Here is a 26,871-nt window from a genome sequence, read left to right as displayed (position 1 = left end):
AAATCTGAGGAGAACTGCCTGGGCTGGGAAGGTTCTAGAGGGTGAGGTTAGCTGATTGGCTGAGGCTACATTTTCAGTTCTTTTTACATAATGATGTAGATAGGCTGCTAAGTTTTGGGCCTAGTTGGGCCTATATCCTTTTCTAGCCTACTACTAATGGTTTTTAGGCACTGCTATATATATATAATTTACCGTGGGACTCCCGCCTCGACGACTGGGAATGATTCAGGCATGTGAATCTATGAAAGATACCAATACTGGATAACTGTAGTTACAGGTAAGTAACTTGTTTTCTTATACCTTCTCTGCAGCTCTCCAAAAAGCACCATCCTGCCCTCCTCCCAGATATCCCCACCTTGGACAAGCCCAGCAAATCCCACTTGTGTTGTTCTTGAAGGCTCTTCATCTTAGCCAGTGTATAGACCTCCACAGTGGTGTTTCTAGGGTTAGCCTAGTTTTCCACCCTATTTCCCTCGTAGCCGCTCTCCACGCCTTGGGGGTCATGGCTGTCTATGTCAAGAGTGTTTGGGCACTGCCCCACCATACAATAGGCTGAGGTAGCTCCCTTCGCCCATTTCCCCTCTGTCAGCCATCAGTGCTGGCTCCATTTGAGATGTGAAAGCCCATTAGTTTTCTATCAACTGGGTCACCCAATAATAATACTTTGGATTTGAGAGAGCAGTCTGTTCCCCCCCGATCCCTTCCCCTCCAGTGTCTCGTGGGCTATCTGCGGTGCCTCGCCATTCGACAGCAGTGTTCGCGTGGGGGCCTCACTGCCTTAAAGAATACACCCGGTACCTCGGAGGATGTATTTTGGAGCATATACAGACATTTCAGATGTGTAACCATCCTGTATAGTTATCATACAACTTTGATTGAGCTCTGTGAGGATTGTGGTGTATTATATGGTATGGCTGTGCGACCTTGCAGTGCGCTCCCAAAACCGTATTGGTCCAGCCAGGCTTGTTTATAAAACCTTTAGTTCAGCCCTGAGTAGATGTAGCTCGAGCAGCAAGGCTTACAGAAAGGAACTAGTGTAAATCATTTAGAAGCACCAAATAACAATATAAGTCACGCAACACGAAAGAAACCCAACACCAATCAAAACATTTTGATTCTATTTTTATGAATTTTAAGATGCCAAGATAAGCAAAATCCACTAGAGGTTTCCAGAGATATAGATTTTCAAATAAAATGTAGATCCTACCTGTTTTTCCAAAGTGCAATTCAGTATTGATAACTGTAAAGTTTTGAAACCTTTAGAAAAAAATGAATGAGTTGTGTTTGGCCACTCCGGCCTGAGTGGGGCAACCAATTCCAATAAGGAGAAGGTCGGGGGCAGTAGGGAGTATTTGGACAGTTACCTTGTCGCCAAACCAGTCTTGAATCCATTTCTGCACTTCAGATCAAGGCCTCCATAGACATCAATGGAGGGGTCCTGATGCTGGGGATGCAAGTTGCTAAAAGATTCTCTGGTTGTGGTGTGGTAGATAGCGGCCTTCCTGTGGTTATTCCTCTGTTCGTGAGTAAGGTAGGGCGACTTTCGGCACAGGATTCTGAGTCCCTCGAAGTCCACTTTGAGCGAGTAGACGTCCAGCTCTGGCTGGGCTGCCTCTCTGCAAACACAGTGGTACAGCGGGATCCTTTGGTGAAGGCTGGTGTCCATTTTTGATGACCAATTAGTAGTCCGACAACACTCCTGGGTCTTAGACTAAGTTGCAACTTTTGGCCATCAAAGATTGGTCTCTTGGGTTGCTCACGGACACTCCATGGTAATTCAAAGAATGTGGCTACAGACTTGGCAGAATGGCCTACTTCAACTTTGATGGCCCTGATGCTGGTTCAAGTGGAGGGTGTCAGCCGACTTACCTTTGTAGTCACTTTTTTAGTCTGGGGCTTGGGAGCGACTTTTCCACAAGCCAGGAGCCACAGGCACAGTCCTCTTTGCTAGTTCAAGTTGTGGCAGGTGCAGTCTGACAATTGGTGCAACCTCTCTTGCCAGGTCTAGGGGTCAGCGGGTCAGTCTTTCTTCAGTGCTTTCTCCAGCTTCATACTGATCTGTGGCTCAGTGTGCTGGGGTGCCATATATATTCCCAGACAGTGCCCTATTAGGATGATGTGGTTATTAGCCAATGGGCTACCAGGATCCCTCCCACCTTGTGACAACTTTTGGTTGTGTGGCATCTAGCAATCACAGAGGGCACTATTCCACCCATTCTCAAGACGTCTAAACCCTTCCTTGGATGTTAGGAGCTTGGTAGTACACCTTAGTGGTGTGCCTACTTGTGGGCTACATGCCCATGGGAAAACCGGTTTGGCCACTGGTTTCTGCTCTCTGTTCCTGCCTCCGGCCTGGCTCAATTAACAAAGGGACAGCCCTACGTGAGTGTGATTGCCATTTGCCCACCACAAGTGGCTTCCCCTATTAAAGCTCAGCTTTTGGGCAAACAACCTGTGTAGCTTCCTACAAGGGGGAGGTAACACTTCCCTCTGTGGCAGGCCTCCATTGTTCCTTAACCTGGGAGTTGATGCAGCTGCTGGGGACCTTGCCAAATTTTACCATCTGGACCCAATTTTAACACCTTGCAGTCCCCTTCACTCTGCGTGAAACAAGTTACCAATTATCAATTTAATCATATGGTTCTCGCTCTCCCATGGACCTTTGTTTGTTGATAGGGATTTACAAAAGTTTTGACAGAATCCTAACTTAGGAGGACCTAAATGAAGAAATAATCATTCATTATAACCAAATAACTTTAAAAATTACACTGATTACTTATCAATATGCTTTTATCTAAAGTAGTCTGAATACTCGCCAAGTACAATACAGCTTGAATCAGAAATCACCACACAAGAGAACAACAATACAGTAATTCATAATAACATCTCAAGACCATGTCATAAGGGAGTGGATAGGCGAAGAGACAAAAGAGTAAAGAACATTTGCAAAATAAGATTAATGCAAATTCAGAATATCATACGAACCTATAGCACAAAATACTATTAGTCTGAAAAGCTACTCTCCGGCTGAAAGAGTAGGCTGGGCACCCACATGAAGGTATGAAGAGCAAAGTCAGAGAGTCTGGATCAGCAGAACAACAGCCAGCCCTTCAGGTAAGGAAACAGCAGCACGGCTCTCTCCTCTCACAAAATCAAAAATCAAGCCCGCCAAAACTATATATTCTAATACTAGTAATTATACCCTAATTCACTAAAGAGCCAACCCCTCCTGTTTCAAAACCTAAAAGTCCTTGAATCCCATTGGACTAAGCCAGGGGTGTCTGATTACTCCACTTCCAGTGTGTCTAACTTTTTAACAGTTGTTTGTCTTTAGAGAGCTTTTGTCATTTTCCTTCAGCAGAGGAAACATCGATAATCTCTTCCGCGGCTTGAACATTTCCATCTCGCTAATGTTTCAAATTCTCAGCACAACTGTCCACATACTCCAGTTGGCACGGAAATTCCATTAATATTAATCATTACATCTGCCACGCAGCCTTTGCCATCGTTGGGAACTCACGAAGAACAAAATACATTTCTTTGCAGCCTATGTTTTAGAAGGCAAATTAAACCTAAAAGCCTTCATTTCAGAACAGTAAAATGTGCTCTAGGAAAAACAAATACACATGTGATTATCGTTGTCATTATAAAGCTTCATTATTAATGCTCTATAATTGCTTTTCTCGTATTTCTCTTTACTTTATATACATTTTTCAAACAGTTAGTGAAAAGGAAAATATCATGTCTTTTAAACTTATGGCTTCTGTCATTTTTTTCTTTGGCTGTTATTTCTGCATTAATCGTTTTACATTTACGGCTAACTAGAAAAGTACTGGAAATACTGATTTCTTTTCATCATGCATTTGCAGTTTCATCTCCCCATTGTTAGTTTTAATCTGTTAATATCATATGACTTTAGTTAATAATCCACACAATGAAAAGTTTGATCCGAGCAGGTTTTATTTTCGCAAAATCCTGCTCCTTCAGAGTCTTTATCAATACTTCCCAAGAGGGAAGAAGGATGTCTAGTGGCCGGAAACTGGGAAAGGCCACCATATAAACTGGACAACAGAGTGGCAACTTTCTAAAAGTTGCAGTTCCTTAAAAGTGACAATAAATTCGATTTGGGCACCAAGTCTGGTTTAATGGCACGGTTACTTTAATTCCTTGAAGTATGCATTTCAGTAGTCCCACTCAGAGCGTAGCCAGACTGAGAGGTCAGCAGGGTAACTCTGTACTAGCCAAAGCTGCTACTAACTTTTCCACAGCAAGAACAACAAAATGGGGTGGTTTGCTGTTAGGGCATATTAAATGGTATGTCCTACTTAATAATATACAGCTCCCTTCCTTAGGGCTCGATAGGACTACCTTAGGAGAGACTTGCATATATTGTTGTGGGAAGTGGGGTAAGTGTCATTGGTTTAAATCAGAAAGTTGAGTTTGCGGTTTTAAAACTGCTCTTCCAGGCTGCAGTGGGAAGCTGGGAGACATTTTTAACTTTCTCACATGAAGGGTGGGAGAATTGGTACTGCAGCCCTGAGTGAGCACTCTAACTTACGTGACCTGGGTACCCTTGGTACCATATACTAGGATCTTAGAAGCAAGTCCGCTTCTGCTAATTGGGGGGGTAGCCAATTCAACATACATTCTGTAATGGGTTAGAACACTGAGGTCTGGTTAACAGGCCTCTGTGCACTCCGAGTCGAAAAACCAGCTGCACCGTTCCAAAACTTTGGGGGTGATCATGCAAAAAAGAGGCAATTTCTGTGCAAAATTCTATAAGAACTCCTGTACTGATTTCTTTCGGAATTTAACCCTTGACTTAATTGGAGCCTTTCCATCATTGAAAGGTCTAAATCAGGTTCTATTTAAAATGTTACCAGTGTCTCCATTTAAAAGATAGTCCTTGGTTTATTGTCTTTCCTATACAAATATACAAAGTATAGTGTGTTGTCTGTGGCACAAGTGGGCGAACATAGACTACTGATTCTATATATACATAAACAAATATTGAATCCGTAGTCAACGTAGTGCTTCTCTGTTGTGATGTTAGACACAAATATGATGTGTCAGTAGCCACCCATGTTTGACATGCACTATAGGATTATTATTGGCTTGTGATATATTGATGGACGAAAATGCTGAATGAAAATCGCTTTGACCGCAGCAGGCTTGAACCCTTTCTTGCGTGCTACGGTACTTGGAATTCAAGGAAACCAGTTCAAGGGTAAATCAAACTGATTTCAAGCGAGCAGCATCACCGGTTATTTCTGATGACCGTAGCATCATGATGTATGAAAATGTATTGATGTACAAAGTACCAGTCAACAAACGTGACTCATTAAGTCATAAAAGAACCTAAAATAGAAACAAACAGAAACCACACCACTTGACAGCTGTTTAAATACAATAATAAATACTATTACACAAAATGATATCGCTGACATGCGTCCAGAAAAGATTGCAGTCATTTCTATATAGAGTCAAAATGGACTTGTGCCATTTAGTGGGATATTTTGCAATTAGTAAGAACCCCACCCCCCCCAAAAAAAGTACATGTGTATATATATATATATAACGTTTGTTAACTCCTGCTTCACACGTTCACTGTATGTGTCAGAATGCTACGTTCATCTGGAATAACTGTTGACACTGTTCTTTTGAAATCACTTTCATACGCCCTTGAAGAACTTTTCAAGGAAGGCTCCTCAGAGCTTGCTGCAGACAATCAAAGGAGTTTTGCATTTTAGCATTCTCGAATATCGATTTATCAAATGCCAGTGATTTAGGGCACGTCAAATATTGGGAAGGAGGTGTCCCTACAATGGTTGGGAACACACTAGTTGTTTTTGGATACCCCTCACACACCAACAGGCCCCTTGGTGTCACGCTTCATCATTGGGGTCCTCGCACCCCTCTACGGGATGCGGCGTGCTGCGACCGACGGTTGCGTGGGAGCACTTATATTGGCTAAGTGTGGTGTGGGTGAGGGATTTTATAAGTGAGTGCTGTGGTGGGGTTTGAAAGTGAGTGGAGTTTAAAAAAGTGCCTGGCTCGTGGGGTAGTAAAAAAACTTTCATTGGCCCCCGGGCTGGTACTAATAAAAGGTGAGAGAGGAGGTATTGGTGTAACCTATGTGCACCACCTCCTATGTGTGTGTCAACATGTTTCGGTGTGAAAACACCTTCTTCAGGACTGGGGTACACAAATCCCCACCTTACTCACATTTTTCTATTTCATCAGATTTTTTATATGCTAAAAAGTGCAATTTACAAGTGCAGGAATTATAATGTACCTACTGAACAACCGCTATTTAGCTGCCTGTTTTGTTTAGGAGTTTACTACTCCATGAGACCATTTAACCCCTTCGACGCTCATGACGAGCCCAGCTCGTCATGGCGTAGCCTCCTCGCACGCTCATGACGAGCCCAGCTCGTCACGTAACATGCGCTTTCGCAAAACCCAGCGTACGGGCGGAATTCCGCCCGCACGCATGCGGTTAAACGTAGGGGTTACTCGTGCTTCCTTGCTACGAGTCTATGAGGAGAATCAACCAACGGAGCCGGCGTAAGGGGCAGGGAAGAGGGATTCTCCTCATAGACTCGTAGCAAGGAAGCACGAGTAACTCCTACGTTTAAATGGTCTCATGGAGTAGTAAACTCCTAAACAAAACAGTTGGGGGTGATCATGCAAAAAAGAGGCAATTTCTGTGACCAACCAACGGAGCCGGCGTAAGGGGCAGCGAAGAGGGATTCTCCTCATAGACTCGTAGCAAGGAAGTACGAGTAACCCCTACGTTTAAATGGTCTCATGGAGTAGTAAACTCCTAAACAAAACAGTCAGCTAAATAGCGGTTGTTCAGTAGGTACATTATAATTCCTGCCCTTGTAAATTGCACTTTTTAGCATATAAAAAATCTGATGAAATAGAAAAACGTGAGTAAGGTGGGGATTTGTGTACCCCAGTCCTGAAGGTGTTTTCACACCGAAACATGTTGACACACACATAGGAGGTGGTGCACATAGGTTACACCAATACCTCCTCTCTCACCTTTTATTAGTACCAGCCCGGGGGCCAATTAAAGGTTTTTTGCTACCCCCACGAGCCAGGCACTTTTTTAAACTCCACTCACTTTCAAACCCCACCACAGCACTCACTTATAAAATCCCTCACCCACACCACACATAGCCAATATAAGTGCTCCCACGCAACAGTCGGTCGCAGCACGCCGCATCCCGTAGAGGGGTGCGAGGACCCCAATGATGAAGCATGACACCAAGGGGCCTGTTGGTGTGTGAGGGGTACCCAAAAACAACTAGTGTGTTCCCAACCAATGTAGGGACACCTCCTTCCCACTTCCAAATGGATTCCTTTTGTTTATAAAACTAACTCAGGGAGAACGAATCCATTTCAAGGTAATTCTCTCTCTCTCTCCCCCTTTTGTTAACTTTGGTACGTCAAATATTGGGCAGCTTCGGACCCACAGTGCTTTTGTCTAATGTCACAACAGAAAAGCACTATATTTTGTTTGAAATGCAGATGCATGTATCTAATACTATTGGATGGTGCCTTGGGCTTTGTGACACCAAAATACTCATTTAATATGCAATGCAAAATCGAGGGAAAATTCCGCGAAGTGGTAATGGTCCTGCTGGCTGGTATTGCCTCCATATGTTTTGTATTGTATTGTGTTGCTACATTTATATAGCACTTACTACCCCTATGGGGGGAGCTGAACACAGGCCTACCTGGGTAGCACGTAACACAGTGTTAGGTTGGAAGTGTGTTGTCTTTGCTTAGATTCTCTGTTGGAAGTGTTTCCATAACGATCCTAAGGACCACCGAAGTGCGGTTATCGTGTTATGAGATGCAGTGCTTAGCAGTGTGATGGATGTAGAATTGTGAGGGATGGAAGCACAGTTTATGGTTTCCAGTAAGCTGGCAGCCTTGAGCAGCTCTGCAGGTCCTTTTTTGGTATTTTTTTATGTTCAAAGGTCACTTAGCTGGCTACTGTACGGAGTTGTCCATTTTGAGATATTTTGTTTAAGTTTATGGTCCTGAGAAGACCTGGGTTGAAGGGAAAAGTGGTGGTGAGATCTGCTGGGAAGAACTTTGTTAATATTATCCCAAATCTGATTGTCATTGTGAGATGCCAAGAAGTGGCTGTGGTATGTTGCTAGCCAGGGCCTGCAGCGTTGGATTAAGTTAAAGTCCTCCGTTGGCCAGCTGTACGTGGCAGATCTCTTAAGTTATTCTGTTCTTGTTCAGTTGGGGATGAGTGCTTTATTGCTGTGGTCTGGTATATACTGGGTGATGGATGTGGCCCTCAGGAGTTTTGTCTTATGTGCGTGTAAGAGTGTTGAGCAGTAAGAGGGAGTTATTAAGCCTCCTGTATGAACTACAATCATCTGTCTGCTGAGTATTATTGCATTAGTTGTAGTGTGGGATATACTTTGTATTGTATTGTAATTGAATTCTAAAGCATTTACTGTCCCTGACAAGGCATTACTGTGCCTTTCTGCTGCTGGGAAGCATGTTGCTCCTTGTCCAAGTGTTAGGTTTTCTTTTTTGTTGTTATTGGGTTTAGTTGTGTGCGCTACAGGAAAATTCCATGCCTTTACTCCAGTTGCTATGTAGTAGATTACATTAGTAAGAATTAGGTGGGATCTTTAGTGGGAGAGGGGGTTATGTAAATTTCATGCTCTGGTTGGCAGTATTAATAGATGAGCCACACGAGATTGGGTATTGTTAGGGTTCAGCGTATGACTTTTGAAGGAGAGGTTGTGATCTTTGAAATAAGGTGTGGCCAGTTTCAGAGCTACAATAGTGAGGATTAAGGCAAACATGAATGTGACTTAGTGTAGGTTGTTCTCAGAGAGTGGAGGCATGGAAAGAAAGCTGAGGGTCATTTGAAAAAAAAAGGAGACCCAAGAGTTGGAAGTTTTAGGTCCAAGTCCGTTTTCATGCAGGGTTTTTAGGAATATTGTGTTTTTTTTTAGACTGCATGCAAACCTGTAGCAAGAAGTAAAGTTTTTGTATATGTTTTAATATCACTGTAGCCCATGAGAACACCACTGTGCGCACACACATTACCATCAGCTGTGCGTAAATAGTATTCAAATAAATGTTTTCATTTTCCTATAAATTGTCTTACATCTGTGCTCCGTCTATCATGTATTTGAATTGACTGTTAGTAAAATAAATATGGTATCATACTAATTTGTGGATGGCGTTAAGGGCCCTTATTTAATTTATTAAGGATAAGATGCAGTAGACTCAACCACAGAACAGCTGGAGATCCTACATAGCGTTATGCTTCAGCGTGAGAACATTTCTCAGTCTATATATTACATGAATTAACAATCATAAAGATCATAAACATTTAAATGAAAAAGCAGTAGGTCTGAGAATACGCCGTATAATGCGAAAAATGAAGTATTGAATTGCCTCTTCAATCTCCTACTATTTCTTCTAGAATCATTTTCATATTGGCGATGGAAAGGCACAAGACAAAAATAGTGTGTATGAGCTATGATTCTTGCCACCATTGGTTTTGACATTCATTTTTAGGTCTCGCCTGTCAATGCGCTTGCGCATTGAGCTTGCGAGAATATAGGGGCTTATCCAGAGCTTAACCACCGGGCGATTCCATGCAGTGCCCGTGAAAAGCAAGCTCAATGCGCAAGCGCATTGACATAAAAAGCGCGTGCACATCGCCTCCAGCAGCTCTTCAAAGGTATCCGCTCCGCCCCTTGCTGCATCAAAGCATCAAAGGCTTTCATTTCGCGGCCGCGTTTTTTTTACTTTCATTTCGCGCCCGCGTTTTTTTTTTCTGCACCTGTTGTGCATTTGTTACTGGCCCATCTGCTTTAAAAATAAAAGTTCTACTTCATGTCCACACGTTTTTCATTTACTATTTTTGATTGGTAAATACACTTTTTTAAAAGGATCTTGGTCACACGCAACCATCATGGCCCAGGCCAGGCACAAGCTCGCACAATGATGCAATTGTTACAATCTTCTGCCATGTTTACTCGTTCAGATAAACTGTCCACAGCATATACCAAAAGCCTTCCAGCGAATGCCAGGAGCCTGCAGTCTCTGTCCCATAGGTAACATCGTCCCATAGATTCCCATATTATTCAGACACATAGTGCTTTAGTTTATACAATTGCTACCCGTCACTTCAAAGGGCGCGCGAAGCGCGTCTACACCAAAGCCATCTGTTGTTTCCCCCAGCGGGCTCGGCCTCACTTACTTCTCCTCCCCCCTAATTACATCCCTGCTGTCTTTCACGGCCGCGAGGCCGTGCTCTGCTGAGAGCTTCACTTCAAAGGGCAAAGGGATCCGCTCCCCCCCCCCCCCCCCCTCTCACACCTTGTTAATGTTTGAATCATTTGGCCTCTAGTTGGATGTCTTTGAAATGAGCACACAACCCCTGGCTCCCGGGCACTACATCAACAAGCGTCTGACGAGTCAGCTTCTCACCTCTGAACCCATGGCCATTCTACAGCTGTACTTTTTTTTTTCGGCGTGTCCCAGAAACCCGCATGCATTTAATTTAAATTTGTAAAAAGGATGGTGCTACCTCGACGCCATGTACTTCTTGTAGAGTCTTTGGGTTGTTGCCACCTATAATAGATTCAGAATAGCGACATGGGTTGCGTTCTAACGTGTGTCATGGGAACATTGTTTTTCCTGCAGTAACCGTTAAGGTTTGTTCTGTAAGCTTTTGTATCCTAATCTGGCTTGTTTTTTTCCGGACCAGAGCTTGTGCCAACAACTCTTGCTGTCTATAATTGCTTGTTACTGGGGTTGCGTACCCTCACTAAGATGGCGCTTTTATCACAGCAGACTTGTAGAATGCCCCTCAAAACATGTCTGCCAAGAAAAACGCGACGCTCGGAAGACTCGTGATGTTAAACATGCTAAACCCTCAGCCGTCAAAGTGAATGAACTGTTTCTACATTTAATAGTTATAACAAACCCATCAGCCTGTTCTCCTGTATCGTTTTCATTGTAAAGCAGCTTGTCTGCTCTAGCACTTGTAACATAGGGATAACTTGTAGGGTTAGTTCAAGTAATCATAGAACGGAGTGAGCCATGTACATTGAATTGTGCCTAGCAGATGCTGCATGCTAATATTGCTGTAAACTGCGTTGGATTGGAATCGTATCTTTTTTTAGGCTGTGTTTTTTTTGTCCGGTTCATTGACTTTGTTACTCCTGGAACAAACCTAGTTTAATCATCTCCACGTAGGGTTGCCACCTTTTCCGGAGGATAATATCGATCATTTGTTCATGTCTTAGGGACATTATACCTGAATAGAAATCTATGTAAAACCGTCTATTTTTAATGTCTTTTCTGTATGATTAATTATTGGCCAGGGTTCATTTAGGCAGTTCTGGAACATTTTAAAGTGATTTCTCATTGAATTTGCTCGTTTAAAGCTGAGAAGGGGAACGTTTTGGTGATTTCTTTTATTTTTACCATCCTGAGCACAGCAATGCCAAGAGCTTGCAGGGGTGTGGAATTTAATAAAATATCTACTTGTCCATGGGGCAGGCTGCTTAATAAATCTACTTGTCCTGTAACAAAATCTACTTGTCCCCTTTGTGCCATGTAATGCAGCAACAAATTACGCAGCAATCTCATTATATAAGAGTTCTGATGTAGCCTCTCTGATTATGCCAGGGTTCAAACCATAGTAGTGTTTGAATGCTAGCAATTCCCTTATGCTGCTATGTTTCTGCAGGTCTTTATACTGGATCTGAAGGTAGTGGTAAGCAATAGTCCCAGGGTTGGTATGCCCTTTTTAGTCTGTGCAAACCTACTACGTGCATGTTTTAAGGGTTTTCACCAATTCTTCTCTAATCATTTCCCATACTGAGAACGGTTCGAAATTTACTACTGAAAGTGGCAGACTTAACTTCTTCCAGGGTTGGGAAACACGTGGTTGGAGGAAAAGTGAACTTGAAAAACATCCAGATTTTCACATCAGCAAATCTACACCTGCATTTTTGCACATGCTAAACTGCACTTCACAAATATTTTCTGGGAGTACTATTTCTTGGTCTACTTCTGTAAATTCTTGTGAATTCATGGAAACTGTACATATGCACTTAATGCAAGGATATATACCATGGATGCACTTTTTAGACTTTCTTTAAAAATTGGGCCTCTAATTAGGCCTGGCGTTAACCATGACCTTTGGTTTTGTTTTTTATTCTGTCTCTCTCCGTCTGTCTATCAGCTGGCGTCCTGTAAGTGACAGTATTTTGCTCTTTTAGAAGAAGCATATTGGCACACAAAGTAGTTTTGATCAGTGCCCAGAACCGCTGTGGCAATGTGTGCTGAGACTAACATTTTTTTGTTTTGATTTTGCCAATGCTTGTTAGAATGGTGAGGACCCAGCAGCTCCTACACTTTTATGGTTTTACAAAAACCATTCTTAAACAAGTCACGCCTTGACAATCCCAAAAGGCTGACCACCAATTTCAGACCCACTAGCTTTACCAATGCTTGTTTGTTCTTGTTTTCCATATTCTTATTTAAACTGGTTACACTGATATTCTATTCTGAATATTTTTGGGAAATACTAACATACATCAACATGTTAATAAATGATGCTGCAAAGATACGGTACCTAAAATCTTACAGTAGTTTAGTTAATGTTTTCTTTTCTTACATGCATTTTTTTGTGAACGTTTTATTTTGAAAGCAAAGAATCATCACTCTTGCTTTCAAGCTTCTGCAAATCTTTGCATATAATCAGAGAGCATTCTGGGTGCATTACACAGAGCCTCATATTATTAAACTTTGAAAATGTGTGTACACTTTTATACTGGAACCACTGTCAGTAGTGCATGATGAGCTTAAAACATTTACTTTTAGTGCTCACCCTAATAATAAAGGTTTTGCGTTAATGAACCATATATACAAGTTTGAACAGCATTAACACACATATTACTTATAACACACACTTTACCTTAATTGTAGAGAATGCCCTTCCCTGAGCCACAATGTGGTACTGTAAACTGGCAGCCAAAGGGTTTGTGCTGCAGGGGGTTGGGCCTCCTTGTCCCAAGGACAAAATGCACATTAAAACTTTTTGCCCTTGACCCCAAACAATATGTCCTGGGCGTCGGGCTATAGGAATTCCACATCCCTGGCTTGTCTTTCATTACAGCTTGAATAATGTATTTCAGCTGCCTCCGTTTTGACTAATTTGCCTTACCCGGACAAATGCTATAGGTGTCACATTTGAAAGTTTAAATTATTGGCATTGTAAATGACAAAGCTATTAATGTTGCTATTTTCAAGACCAACACATTAAGAAAAATTGTAATTTACAAAACCAATAGCTCCAACTTTTCTAATACGAGACCTATTGCATTTCCACTGCTTGTTCATTTTGGAATTATTTAGAGGGAAATGTCAAACGTTACTCCAATATATGTGTGCACGAGTGACAAGATGCAAGAGTACGCGGAGTTCAGATGATATTTTTTAGTTTAAAAATGGCGTTACTTTCAATTTGACAGTGACATAGGGGTGGTATTAAGACCGTTCTTCATTGACGGAGAGGGACCACCGAGCATTTCGCCGGCAGTACCCGGATTGCTTAAGTTACATTTTAGTCAAATCTTTTTTTCGGAGTTTTCGTTATAAAAACGAAATATCTCATCTGCAATAACACGACATTCAGCAGTGATTTACACTTGAGGAAAGCGTTAACTTCTAATAACATTACTATTTTTCTAGCACTTGGTATAACCATGTGAAACCAAACCTCCACATGTATACTGTTTATTCGAAAAAAACATGAAGCATTTTAATTTGAAAACAATTCGTACGAAACAAAAAACATGTGAAATGTAAATTATTGGGAAGAGCCAATGGTGTGCCCCCTGAATACTGAAGCCAGAATATCGAGGTATACAAATATTAAGGGCTAAAAAAACAAAAAGTAAGTATAGATTCTTAGGTTTGATATTCAGCAGCTCATTCGGAGATGGTCATCTTGTCAGCCACATAGGTGTGGGTGCTTGTCATGATGGCTTAATACAAGTGGCTTAGACGATGGCGCAGGTGGCAGAGGGAGCCACTGGAGTTCTGAGGATGGCTGCGATGCAGTCCTATTGTTCAGATTCTTGAAGAGGTGTGCTGGGATGTGTAAGATGTTACTTATGGAGGCCAGTGTGGAGTCTGGGAGGCCTCAGAGCATTGCTGTCAGCCAGATGCATCAGTATGCAGAATTGAAGGTGCATTTTAATGCCTGCATATGGTCTGTTTTTAGTAGTGTCTGGCGTAAACCAGTGAGGGTTAATTTGTTGCATATGTACTGTACTGGCTTCTAGGCCTCTTCATAATATCTGTTTCCTATAGACAAGGCTGTCGTGCCAATCTATTTGATCTTTTTTCTGCCTGCTCCAACAGCAAGCAGGTCCCTGGTTGTGTCTTAGGGTCATATGTACAAAATCTTTTTGGGAGGTTACAAACTGCCCAATTAGTGGAATCTGGCTGTTTGCAACAGCAAAAAAGCATTTTGTAATGTACAAAAGCCAAATTGCGATTCAATACAATTTGGCTTGGCAACTCAGTATCTGGAAGGGGCATGTTTAGGGCATCCCTTCCAAATACCATGCATTAGTAAGTATTAATGTTTAGTGACCGAATTCTGATAAACATTTAGCACTTTACTGATACCTCAAAGGAGGTGGTAGCTCATTCACAAATTGGAAAGGGTCTCCAAGGGACCCGTTTCCCTTTGAGAATGTAGCAGAAAATATTTTTAAAGAACAGGCGGTGGTCTCACAGACAAAGTTAAACGTTTAATTTTTTAATTAATGCCATTTTATTTTATGGAATACAAGCTGCATTTTGGTTTATTGCTTTATTTAAAAACAATCACAGACCAAGTGGTCTTCTGACTTGTGCAGTCCACCATTCCTGTGATGGCATTTATTCCTAGTGGGTCACAAATTGCAACCTACCTCATTAATATTCATGATGCAGGTCGATTTGCCACCCTACTAGAAATCGTTATTGTTTAAATATTTTCTTTAATACATTATGAATAGTGATTTCCTAATTTTTGAATATCTGTCCCCAAGTTCTTCCATTGCTTATTCTGCTTGAAAAGAGTCTCCGTGCTTCTCTTGGAATTTGACTGCCTGGCAGCTGGGATTCATACTAGTGGTCTTCCTGTGGCTGCTGTAGGTTTGAGTGTATTTTGCATGAGGTGTTCTTTTGCGCCCACTTATTAAATCCCATTTTGAACTTTACCAGTTGGTGTTGATCCAGAATATCAATAGTTAAACTCATCATGAGTAAATGACACAATGAAAAGAGGAGTTTATGAACGGATTAGCCCCACTATGAAAGCCATACCTTTCATCTCCATTCCCTCATGATGTCCTGAGGCAGGCGGTGAAGTCAGACTGCCATAGACTTTGGCCTACGACCTATTTGGAGTTGCAGAATCTTCACTGCAAGGTGTTATGCAAATGCACAGGGGAAACACATTTGGGGGTCAGTATTGGTACCCCTTCTCATGACTGTTCTAGTAATGTTACAGTTCCAAAATAGTATCATGTGTTTGATATAAAATCTTCAGGCTCATCTTAACACAAAACCCCCCTGTGGTCAGATTCTGCTCACACAGCTCTGCCAGTGCATATCGGTAAAGCAGTGAATATGCGCCGCTTCTCAGAAACTGAGACCGCCCCCCCAGGTGAAACATCAATAATGTACCCCAATCTTGACTTGCAAGCCTACTATACCATTTGATGATAGAAGAGGACAAGCCAAGTTAGGCTCACGGTAGATATCTGGTATGGCCTCTATCCCAGGACAAGCACCCCAGGTGCTTCCCCATTCTTTCTAACAGTTTTGGGGAGTTAAACATGAGAGATGAGAAGCTGTAGAAAATCTTCTTTAACTAAAAGCAGAACATGTAAATGAATTCCTTTTCACAGCTAACTAGAATTACAATTTCCCCCAGAGCTCTATCTGTAGGATCTATTAGCTTTTTTTGATAACCTGCAAATGCCATCATTGAGGGTTTGAAACAATACCTGAAATTGGTCTGTTTTTGTTAAGTTAAAGGGAACTCCTTAATAATGCCAGTAATAGTAACAGAAAATATTGGTCCTTCTATTCCCTTTTGACTAACATTATACTTGTTTCTAGAAATACTTTTTTTAGTTCTCGCCTCAAGACCGCTTATAGCTGTCTGTTGTTTAAAGACCTGTTGTGGATCATACCAAAAACCTACAGTGGGCTTAGAGCCTATCCATTGCTTATCATCACACTTTCTTGTCAGTCTCATGTGCTTTATTCTTAGTCAGTGGTTTCTTTCCTCTTCTTGTGTTTGTCCTTCCTGCACAGCATAACCTCTTTAACATCCTTTTGACTGTGTAACTTGTATCCTTACACTGCTCACATTCATGGAACTATACTTTTCTTTTTCATCCCCCACACCATTAGACTACACATGTTTTCTGGGTTTCTACCTACCTTATGTCCAGCTGCCCCCAACCCCTGTCTACACTGTGTTGCTCTCCATCCTGCAAAGCCTATCTGTAAAAGCAGAGCAACAGGTATTGTATTGCTGGGCTACGTTTAAAAAGCGGACTTTAGGGGTTATTTTTGGTTTATCTCCTGCCTTACACAGTCCTGCTCACTCAAAGAATTTTAGGGCGGGGCCTGGTGCTGCACTCAATCTGCTTGTGTTTGAGGCAGAAGAGATACTTAGTTTGAATTAATACATTTGTCTTGTCTTGGGGGCCCATTAAGCTGCAACCCGGTCTACTACGGAGGACCGAGTCGCTGGAGCATGTCTCCGTTTCAAGTCCTGGGGGAAGTTAATTAGGCCTTGGAAGAGTTTTCCTTTAATTTTTTTTTTTTTTTTTTTTTTGAAAACCTTTATTGGTCATAAACACATGAAATACAGCTCAGAGCCTACAACCCACATTCCTGGGCCGGCTTTCACAGTGCCTCGAAAGAGGATGGACTTGTAGTCCTAATAAAGTTATGGGATGCACACAGCAAGCCGCCTACAACCCATCCGGGCCGGCCGCGTTAGTATGAAACATGGGTCATAGAGGAAATTGCAGGAAATCATCTTGTTTACACTGTGAGTCCTGAGCAGCAAAGCAATGAGGTTACTTTTTACATTTATAACAACTTAACAACATAACATTTCCATTTCCTGCCCCCAGCGACTCTTCCATACCTGGGCAGTGGAATGACGGAGCTTAGTCGTACGGGGGGCGCAGGGTCGAGGTCACTATTCAGCATCGGACACCAGTCAATGCTGGCCGTGTCTTTACTACTGCTATACTGTTGACTCGACCCCGGAGAAGGTAGTTTGCTCGCTTGCCATGTAGAGAGTGCGATATTGTGTCTTGCTATGGATGTGTTGCAGTGGATGATCGTCTGAATGAGAATATCAGTTCCGAACCAAGTCCGAATAATACAAGAGGTGAGAGGGGGAGAGGGGGGACGTTCGTCACCCCGCAATCCCGTCACACCTCGATCCGTATGTTATGTACCAGGGGGGGCGTAACAGTATGTGCTGCGCGTGTTCACTTACGCAGGCCCTAAAGTAAGCCATGTCCAGCAGGGGGTAGCATATGTTGGGGGCGCGTGTTGGGGTAATGCCATTGAAAGTGTGTGAATGGGCACAGCCCCCGTGTGTTAACGGAGCGGTTATCGCTGCAGTCCACCCCTCAATTATCCCCCTCCACAGAATGCTCATCATTGTGTAAGTGAAGTAGGTACGAAGTAAGAGGGCCCCATAGATCTTTGGGTCGTGATTTAGGTGGTAAGAGGTCAGCATAGTTGTGTAATTGTTCTTGCCAGGTAGCCATGCAACTCAACCAGTCCTTAAATTTAGGTGCCCGCCCTCTGCCCCATCTGCATGCCACCTGACGTTTGGCCAGAAGGAGGCTCAGTGCAAAATTTTTTCGGTTAGTCTTAACAGCAGGGTGAGCTAGTCCGAGCAGCGCTATCCTAGGACAAGGGTCTATGGATAGTCCGAGCATTTCCGAGAGAGCTTCAAACACTTCCACCCAGTACGTGGCGACTGCTTGGCATCCCCATGCTAGGTGTATAAAATCTGCCCCCGGGATGCCACATCGGAGACATCTATCGTTGTCTTTGAGGCCCAGACGGTGCAGTTTTGCCGGCGTGAAATAGAGCCGGTGCAAGAATTTATAATGGATCAGTCGGAGACGTGTGTTTCCGGTTACAGCATGTGTGTGAGAGCAGCTCGTCTCCCACTGCTCGTCTGATATGGGTTCGGGTAGGTCAGCGTCCCAGTCCTGACGGGCTTTAAAGGAGGGGGGCGATGGAGCCACCTGGACGTGTTTGTACAACATGGAGACTACATGCTTCGGGACCGTGGCCTGGAGCAGGGAGTGCAGAGGCGCCATGATTTCTGGTTCGTCCGGAAAATTGGGCGTGACGGATTTTAGAGTTTTCCTTTAAATTCTCATAGTTCCTTTTCTTCTTAAACTATGTTCAGAGCTTCCTGAGTGAAAAATTATTGAAAAGTATTTGAAAAGCAAAGCAGGTCATTTATAAAGTTTGAAACTATTTAATTCAGTGCACAGTCTTGACATACCTTCAGCTATGTGTTTAGTTTGTCTCCAGTATCTTCAAATGTTTTCTTCTTTCACTTTGGTTTATAAGCAAGCATTTACAAATTCAACAACGTGGCACTCACATTTATACACACACACACACACACACACACACACACACACACACACACACACACACACACACACACACACACACACACACACACACACACACACACACACACACACACACACACACACACACACACACACACACACACACACACACACACACACACACACACACACACACACACACACACACACACACACACACACACACACACACACACACACACACACACACACACACACACACACACACACACACACACACACACACACACACACACACACACACACACACACACACACACACACACACACACACGAACACACGAACACACATACACACGAACACACGAACACACGAACACACATACACACATACACACATACACACATACACACATACACACATACACACATACACACATACACACATACACACATACACACATACACACGAACACATATATATATATATATATATATACATACATATATACATACATATATACATATATTTTCCCAATACTTGTTTTGCGTACATAGTATCAGGCTGATTTAACACAATATTTGTTGAACAAAGTACATTAATTTAGGTCATGAAAGTACTGTACACTATGTTGTTAAATGGCACAAGCAGCTATCCATCCAGAGGCAAGACTGAATTACATGTATCAGGAAACCTAGACTGAATTACCGGCTTCCTCAATTGAGTGATCCTAAGCAAATATTTTACTGCACAGTGCCTTATGCTCTTTAACTGACCAGTTTAGGAGCACATCGATTTAATTCAGTTCATTATATGTACGTTCAAAAACATCACTGCTTTATGGTGTAATACGCAAGGATATTGCTCACATATAAAGTTGGCCATGTGTACAGTGCAAATTATAAACTTACGTCTGGCAGAGAAATGTTTTTGAATCTTTGTAAATTTGAAAACGAACATTTATTTTCAATAGAGATGTCACTTAATGCAGTGATAAAATGCAATGCAATAAACTGAAATGCAAACGTTGAAGAAATGACCTTTTTGAATTTGAAAGCAGTCTTGAAAAATATTTCCATGACTGCCTACTAAGTGGCTTGCATGCCAAATCTTGTGATGGCTTGGCTTGTTATTTGGCTTTTCGAGCCAATCCAGACTCGTGGCTCGGATGTGACTTTGCTTCCTAAATGTGTTGTCTTGCTGCCTCTAGTTGTTGAACCCAAGCTGGGTTGTGCCATCCTGATCTGACACACTCAGCTATTCCAGTATTCAGGGGCATAGCGTGGTTAGGAAGACTTAGGGGGCTGGGGGGGTAAGCTTCAGATTTTCCAACAATCACGCTGGCATACCTTGCTAAAATATGTTATGAGAAGCAGGCCACGAGGGGGGCATATGGGGCAGTAGAAAGAGAGAGGAGTACTTAAAACTCAATCGTTTTTAACTAATCAAGTTTTAAAGACGAGAGAGTGTGCATTTGTGTACTTTTGTCAGTGTGGGGGTGTGAAAATGCAGAGTGCAATCCGGCAGACACCTCCCCATATCCGACTGAAAGCACCTGTACCCAACTATGTGCTACAGAATACATTTTTTTAAGGGGGTGAAACAGCCCCCCCGAAGCTACGCTCCTGCCAGTATTGGGACACACACCACGCATGCCCAACCTGACCCTTAGCCGCCAGTGCTTTCCAGTATTGAGGTCCATCCTAGCCCTGCCAGTGCACCTCCGTCCTGACTGCCAGAGCTGTACTGAACTCTGGATCCACACACAGCTCAGGTAAAGCTCCTCATTCTTGTTATGCAATCTGTCCTGGTACTGCACAGGGAAACCATGCATGTCTTAATGCTAACGCACCGCAGTCCTGACCTTCTGCGCCTCCTTCTATCCCAGTGCTCTATTCCACATCCATCCATGCAGAGGCTGCAGTCCTCACTGCCAGCTGGCTCACCCCAGAACTCCTTGCCTCCAAGCAAGCCTGCCGGAATCTAGAGAAGAAATGGCACAGTGAACAAACTCCGGACAGCCACGCAGCACACAAGGACGCCATCCGCAACCACAACCACCACCACCACCACCACCACCTCATCAGGGCAGTCAATAGGACCTCCTTCAAAGACCGCCTTACAACAACGCACACAATAGCAAGGAGCACTTCAACATCGTGAAGGAACTCTCCAACCCCAGCTTAAAGACCGCAGCACTCATCCTCCTAGACTTCTCCGCTGCCTTCGACACCGTCTGCCACCGCACTCTACGCGCACTCCTCCACCCGCAGGGATCTGAGACAAGGCTCTTGAATGGACCACCTCCTTCCTCTCCGGCAGAACCCAGAGCATCTGCTTCCCCCCCATTCTGTTCCAAAGCCTCCGAGATCATCTGCGGTGCACCCCAGGGATCCTCCTTCAGCCCGACACTATTCAACATTTACATGGCCCCGCACGCACACGTCGCCCGACAGCACGACCTCAACATAATCTCCTACGCCAACGGCACTCAACTGATCCTCTCCCTCACCAAGGACCCCATCACCGCCAAAGCCAACCTCCACGAAGGAATGAAGGCCGTCACTTACTGGATTAAGATCAGCCGTCTGAAGCTGAACTCGGACAAGACGGAGGTCCTCATCCTCTGCTCCAACCCTTCAGCCTGGGACGACTCCTGGTGGCCGACGGCACTGGGGGCAGCCCCGACACCCACCGACCACGCACACAATCTGGGAATCATCCTCCACTCAACGCCTTCAATGACCAATCAAAAGTCAACGCCGTCTCCTCCTCCTGCTTCAACACCCTCCGCATGCTCTGCAAGATCTACAAATGGATCCCGACAGATACAAGAAAGACAGTCACCCAGGCCCTCTTCGGCAGCAGACTCGACTACAGAAACGCCCTCTATGCCGGAGCCCCGACCAAGCTCCTCAAACGACTACAACACATCCAACACACCTCGGCACGATTGATCCTTGAAGTACCACGATACGGCCACATCACCCCCCACTTGAGAAACCTGCACTGGCTCCCCATCAACAAGAGGATATCCTTCAAGCTCTTCATCCACGCACACAAAGCACTCCACAAGACCAGCCCAGCCTACCTCAACAGACGGCTCTCGTTCTACATCCCCAACCGCCAGCTACGCTCCGCCGACCTCTCACTCTCCACCGTCCTGCGCATCCGAAGAACAACCACCGGCGGGAGATCCTTCTCCCACCTCGCCGCCAAGACATGGAACACCCTCCCACTGAGCCTACGACAGACCCAAGACCTGCTGACCTTCAGGAGAAACTCAAGACCTGGCTGTTCGATCAGTAGCGCCCCCCCCCCCCCTCCACCCCAGCGCCTTGAGACCCTCGTGGGTATGAAGTGCGCTTTGCAAATGATTGATTGATTGAGGCTGCAGTCCTCACTGCTGCTCTGCTGCAGACCCACTATTTCTGAGCTTCGTCCCACGCACAGCGTTGCCCATGCATGGGAACCGTGTCAGGAGTATCCCTGCTATAGTAGCATTCGGACTAAAATATACCTGCCCAGTAAATCCACACACCTCTGTGCCACGTTGGTTCTTGTGCTGCGCTCTGTCATTCGATAAGTGAGCCGCACGCACGGCAGTCCTAACCTGCAGCATCCAGGGCTGGATCTAGGATTTTTGGGCCCCTGGGCAGAAAGGGACAGTGCGAGGCCCTTCTAATTTGCATAGAGTTGACCCAGCCCCTCCCTCTCGGTCACTTTCAAGCACCTCTCAACAGCTCATCAAGGGCTGAAGGGTGTGAGGGTTGCTTATCTCCATACTGCCTAGGAGCTAACAGGGCAATAGCCATCCCTCTGAGCCTCTGTGTGGGTGGGGGGTGGAGGCCTAATTGCGGGACAAACCTGAGTTTGAAACTGTGAATGGGGAAGGGGGGGGGGGGGGCAACCCTCGGGTTCCCCTTGCTTCACCAAAGCAGTGAGGCCAGGGGAGGGAGCTTCTCCTTTCATGCCGTGGTCTGACTGTCACACTGGTGCAGGGACCCAGGTGGAGGGCTGACTACGGCGCCCTGTGCAGCTGCCCACACTTCCCCTGCCTAGCGTCGGCCCTGGCAGCAGCGCTTGTTCACTTGTAACACACTGTTTGCTACCTCTTATACTTTTTGTTTGCTTTAGATACTTGCACAAGTGCCACCATTTCCTACGTAACGTTTGTTCTTGTGTTTGAGTACCTGCCATGTATTGCAGTACTATGCCTATAGTTGTACTTTGTACGCTTTTGTAACCTGCACACGTGTCACTTTTTCCTCCTGTAATGCACCGTTTGCTACCTCTTGTATTTTATTTGCTCACAATTGTCACTTTTGCCTCATGTAACTTAACGTTTGCTTTTGTAATTTGTTCACTTGTAATCTTATCCTCATGTATCAGTGCTATTCCTATTGTGAAGCGCTCTGACACCTTCGGGTAAAGTCTGCGCTATATAAAAACGCATTAAATAAATAAATAAATAAATAAATCTAGCACTAGGACCCACTCACAGCAGCCTGGCCTCACTGTGTGTGTAAGTGAAAGCATGGTGTGATAACCCAAGATCGCTCACGTGCGTGTCCTTGGGGCACAGCTTAGCAGTGCAGGCCCTGCCACTCTGGCAGCAGAGCGGTGATGTCACCTCCTGGCACGCCACCGCACCTACCGGTCTGCGTGCTGCTATAGTGATGTCATTCTGGGCCCGCCTGTCCTCGAGGCGTGGCTGACCATTGCTGGGGAACTGGTCCGGCTCTGAGTTGCCACATACCTGTGCACTGCTTATGAATGCCTGTCAAGGGCAGGACACGTCTACCGTGAGACTTGGATAAAGTATGTCACTTATTGTCGCAGCTCTGTGGCCTGAGGTGTGTGCGAGGTTAAAAACAAATACATAAATGGCATAGCAAGGTGTTTGCTTTTCTCGCTGCACAGTAGCAGTCAGCAAGCGCGAGCGCTGCCTTTATTCCAACCGTTTTCAGTTTCTCCCGTTAATGACGGCTTCCTTGAGAAGAAAGGTAGACAGCATAAAATTGAAGATGGCTAAAATATCTATGCCTTTATGAGACGGGGCAAATTACTTTTCTAATTTAAGGCCTAGAATATCTGGGATAGAAGGCTTGCCGACCCTTTGCAGATTAGCTAGGCATGCTAGCACTGGGGGGTGACAGTGTGATATTGAAGCTGACAATTTACCTGCAGTCATAGACTAAGTATTACGTGTATTTGCTTATTGATTCATTAAAAAAATTGCAATACAAATACATGCATCTTGCTACCCCTAAAATACAGTGACCAAGTCAAATACAAATATTAAAACTACTTGCAGGCCGCCCTATTCCTTGTTGCAAATTATTGCCGTGCATGTTTACCTTCCAAAATTAAGAGTCAACAGATCAATACAAACTTTAAAACGATGTACTGCCAGTCTTTTCCCTGCTGAGAAATAATATAATAAAGCATAAACACTTAATGAATTGTAGATACAATAACATAAGCATCTTGGTTCTGCTAAGAAATGGCCTAGTGGAATTTCTTAGTTCAGATACCTGCCAGTATAAGAGGACCGACTCTGCGGCAAAGAGTGGCAAGCTGTGCAATTTAGGAGACCCCCTAAGCTAAAGAGCAGTTCTGCCTGAATGCCCATCTGTTATATTTCCTTAAATTGGACCTAGGCAAGAGGTGGTAAAAGCTGTGCCTTTAAAGTGGTACCAAGATTAAAGTGCCGTTGTGCCCAAGTGCTGAGGAAGAGAATATATAAGGTGATAAGATGGCTGTTCAAGACCAATAGTGCATTTAGCATATATTCTACAACTGGGAGGACCCAGAGAGTAAAGTCCAGCTGTACTTGAGGTCCTAACTGTATTGCTTTAAAATGTTACCTCGGCAGGGAAATGGCAGAAGCAGTACTGTTAGTGCAGCACCAGATAAAGTGCCTGTTGGGCCCAGGCTTGACATAGACTCATAAAATGTGTCTCTCCTGGCACATTTACATAGGGGTGATATAAGTGTGAATGAACATGAGTGCTGACTAAACGGAGAATGTGGAAGTGTTGCTCTTCGACCAACTTGTGGAGTGGGCCCATTCACGCGGCCGGACACCGCCTCCATCTGATCATCACACACTTGACAGAGAATGGAGAATGACAGGCTTTTTTTATCCATGGAAAATGTATGTGCGTGTCTGTCATACCTATATCGGGGTGTTGGTGGTGAAACCGGTTCACATGCCTTCATCCTCCATGACTAATTCTTTAATAAGTAGCCTTTGAACTCGAAACACAAAGCTTTGCCATGTTTGTCACTATTTTGCACGTGCTGTAGACCTGCTGAGGGCCTCACAAGCAATTTGTAATTTGGTAACACGTCACTCCATTTACTGTCTGCTGACTGAACCTCCCTGTCCTTCCCAGTGTCTTCCTTGTTTTCATTTCGGGTTGACTTTATAAGGCAACTTAGGGGTACTCTGATGTTTGACAGCACCTGTGTCTCTTGACGGCTATGCCATGATTTTGCATATAAATATTTTCATAATTTGATTTGAATATATGAAAACTCTCTGTGCATAGCTCCCACTTACCGTGGAGCAGTAGTTCCATCTGCCATATTTCAGAGTGCTGCCTCTGGTGTACTACTACATTTCTAGTGCAGGCGGTCTGGGTAAGATTCTGAATTTACTGCACTGGGCTAATCCCTAAATATAATTTAGAGATCCAAGCTAGTCTACCCAGCAACATGGAGCAATGCCTTCAGGAGCATCGCGTTGGCCTTGCTTCCCACAGGTTGATTTACCAACCACCTTTCCCATTATGACTTTGGAGGACGTTGTTCTGAAGCTCTGGAAGGCTTTTTCTTTAAAAACTAGAATGCGTCTGCTTGTCCATTGTTAACTAGGATTGCGCTAAACCCATTTATATTTTTGGCTAGAGCTTCAGTCCAAGCAGAGAAGGGACCTGGTTAATGTAATTGTGCAGAATGCAGTTTTTTATGCTTTGTGCTTGGTCCCTAGCTTTACATTCAAGCATAAGTGCCCGAGTGTTGTAGTTCAGCTATTGCCGGATTTCCTGACGTTATTGGTACATTGATATATATATATATATATATATATATATATATATATATATATCAATCAGAATTCTTGTAGCAGTCCTATTGGGACCAGCAGTGCTGTTATTTCCTGATTTGCAAAAACAGTGGTGCCTGACACAAAGATAGGCCACATGGGTGACTGGCGATGTACATTGCTTAACAAAATGTTGTTTTGTTTTATGTCTCATGTTCTGCTCAGAATTCCAGATGAACATTTTGCTGCATATGAAAGGTGAGGGCATGAGGGGAATCCAGCATCCACCATCCCCTATCTTGTGTCATGCTTGACCATTGTTCGGGGAGCTGGGCAGGTGCCGGCTGAGAAAAGGAATGGTTGGTTTTATTGTTGTTACTCTTACCTCAAGTGTTTTCAATTAAGCAAGGCTTTCAGCTTGTGCAATGCAGTCACTTCCTGAGTCAACCACTTACTGTAGCTCTTAAGCCTTGCACCAATGACTGTCCTAACTAAGGGAGAGAGAAGTAGAACCTGACTGGGTCTACAGCGCAGGCACCAATGGTCCAGTTCATGATGCTGCTGCTATTATGCCAGAAGGTCAAAAGAATATGTTTGAAAGACCAAAAGATCCAAAGTTATAGTTTTTTTTTAACCATTTATTTTGATTGAATTTTTCAAATGAACGTACAGTTGACAGTGTTACGTTGGCATCAAATGATTGTGTACCTTAGCTCCAGTGTGTGTGAACCTATATTATAACACTAACCCAGTTTTGGAATCCGTATCAAAAATCAAAACATCATCATAGGCTAAAGGCCAGTTATCCCCTTCCTTAACCACAACAGTACATCCAAATTATATATGGTCAGATTCATGGATGTAGGCCATTTGTATCCATTTGGCACTCCTGACAACTGGAGATGTAAAACAGTTTTTGTATCGCCCATATATCTACAGCATAATGTATAGCATAATGTATAGCATCAGACTAGTCTTGGATTCCTTCTGACCCATATCATATGCACTTCCCCAAGAGCATGTATTCTCCTTTGTTCCTGTTGTTTAGGCTGCAATATTAACTCCCACATCTGCTTCCAGTTCCCTTATTATTTATTATCAGGTACATTCTC

At 43.8% G+C, this 26,871-nt stretch overlaps 1 protein-coding gene across 1 annotated transcript in view; it reads left to right on the top strand.

Moving 5' to 3' along the window:
* The window catches only part of LOC144792041 (vesicle-associated membrane protein 8-like), a 146,710-nt gene that overhangs the window by 47,278 nt on the left and 72,561 nt on the right, over window positions 1-26,871 (top strand). The gene's annotated exons all lie outside the window — the stretch shown is intronic.

The sequence above is a fragment of the Lissotriton helveticus genome, chromosome 11 (genome assembly GCF_964261635.1).
Source record: "Lissotriton helveticus chromosome 11, aLisHel1.1, whole genome shotgun sequence".
NCBI lineage: Eukaryota > Metazoa > Chordata > Amphibia > Caudata > Salamandridae > Lissotriton > Lissotriton helveticus.
Note: the sequence above shows the minus strand (reverse complement) of the source record. Positions and strands in the feature narration are given on the sequence as shown.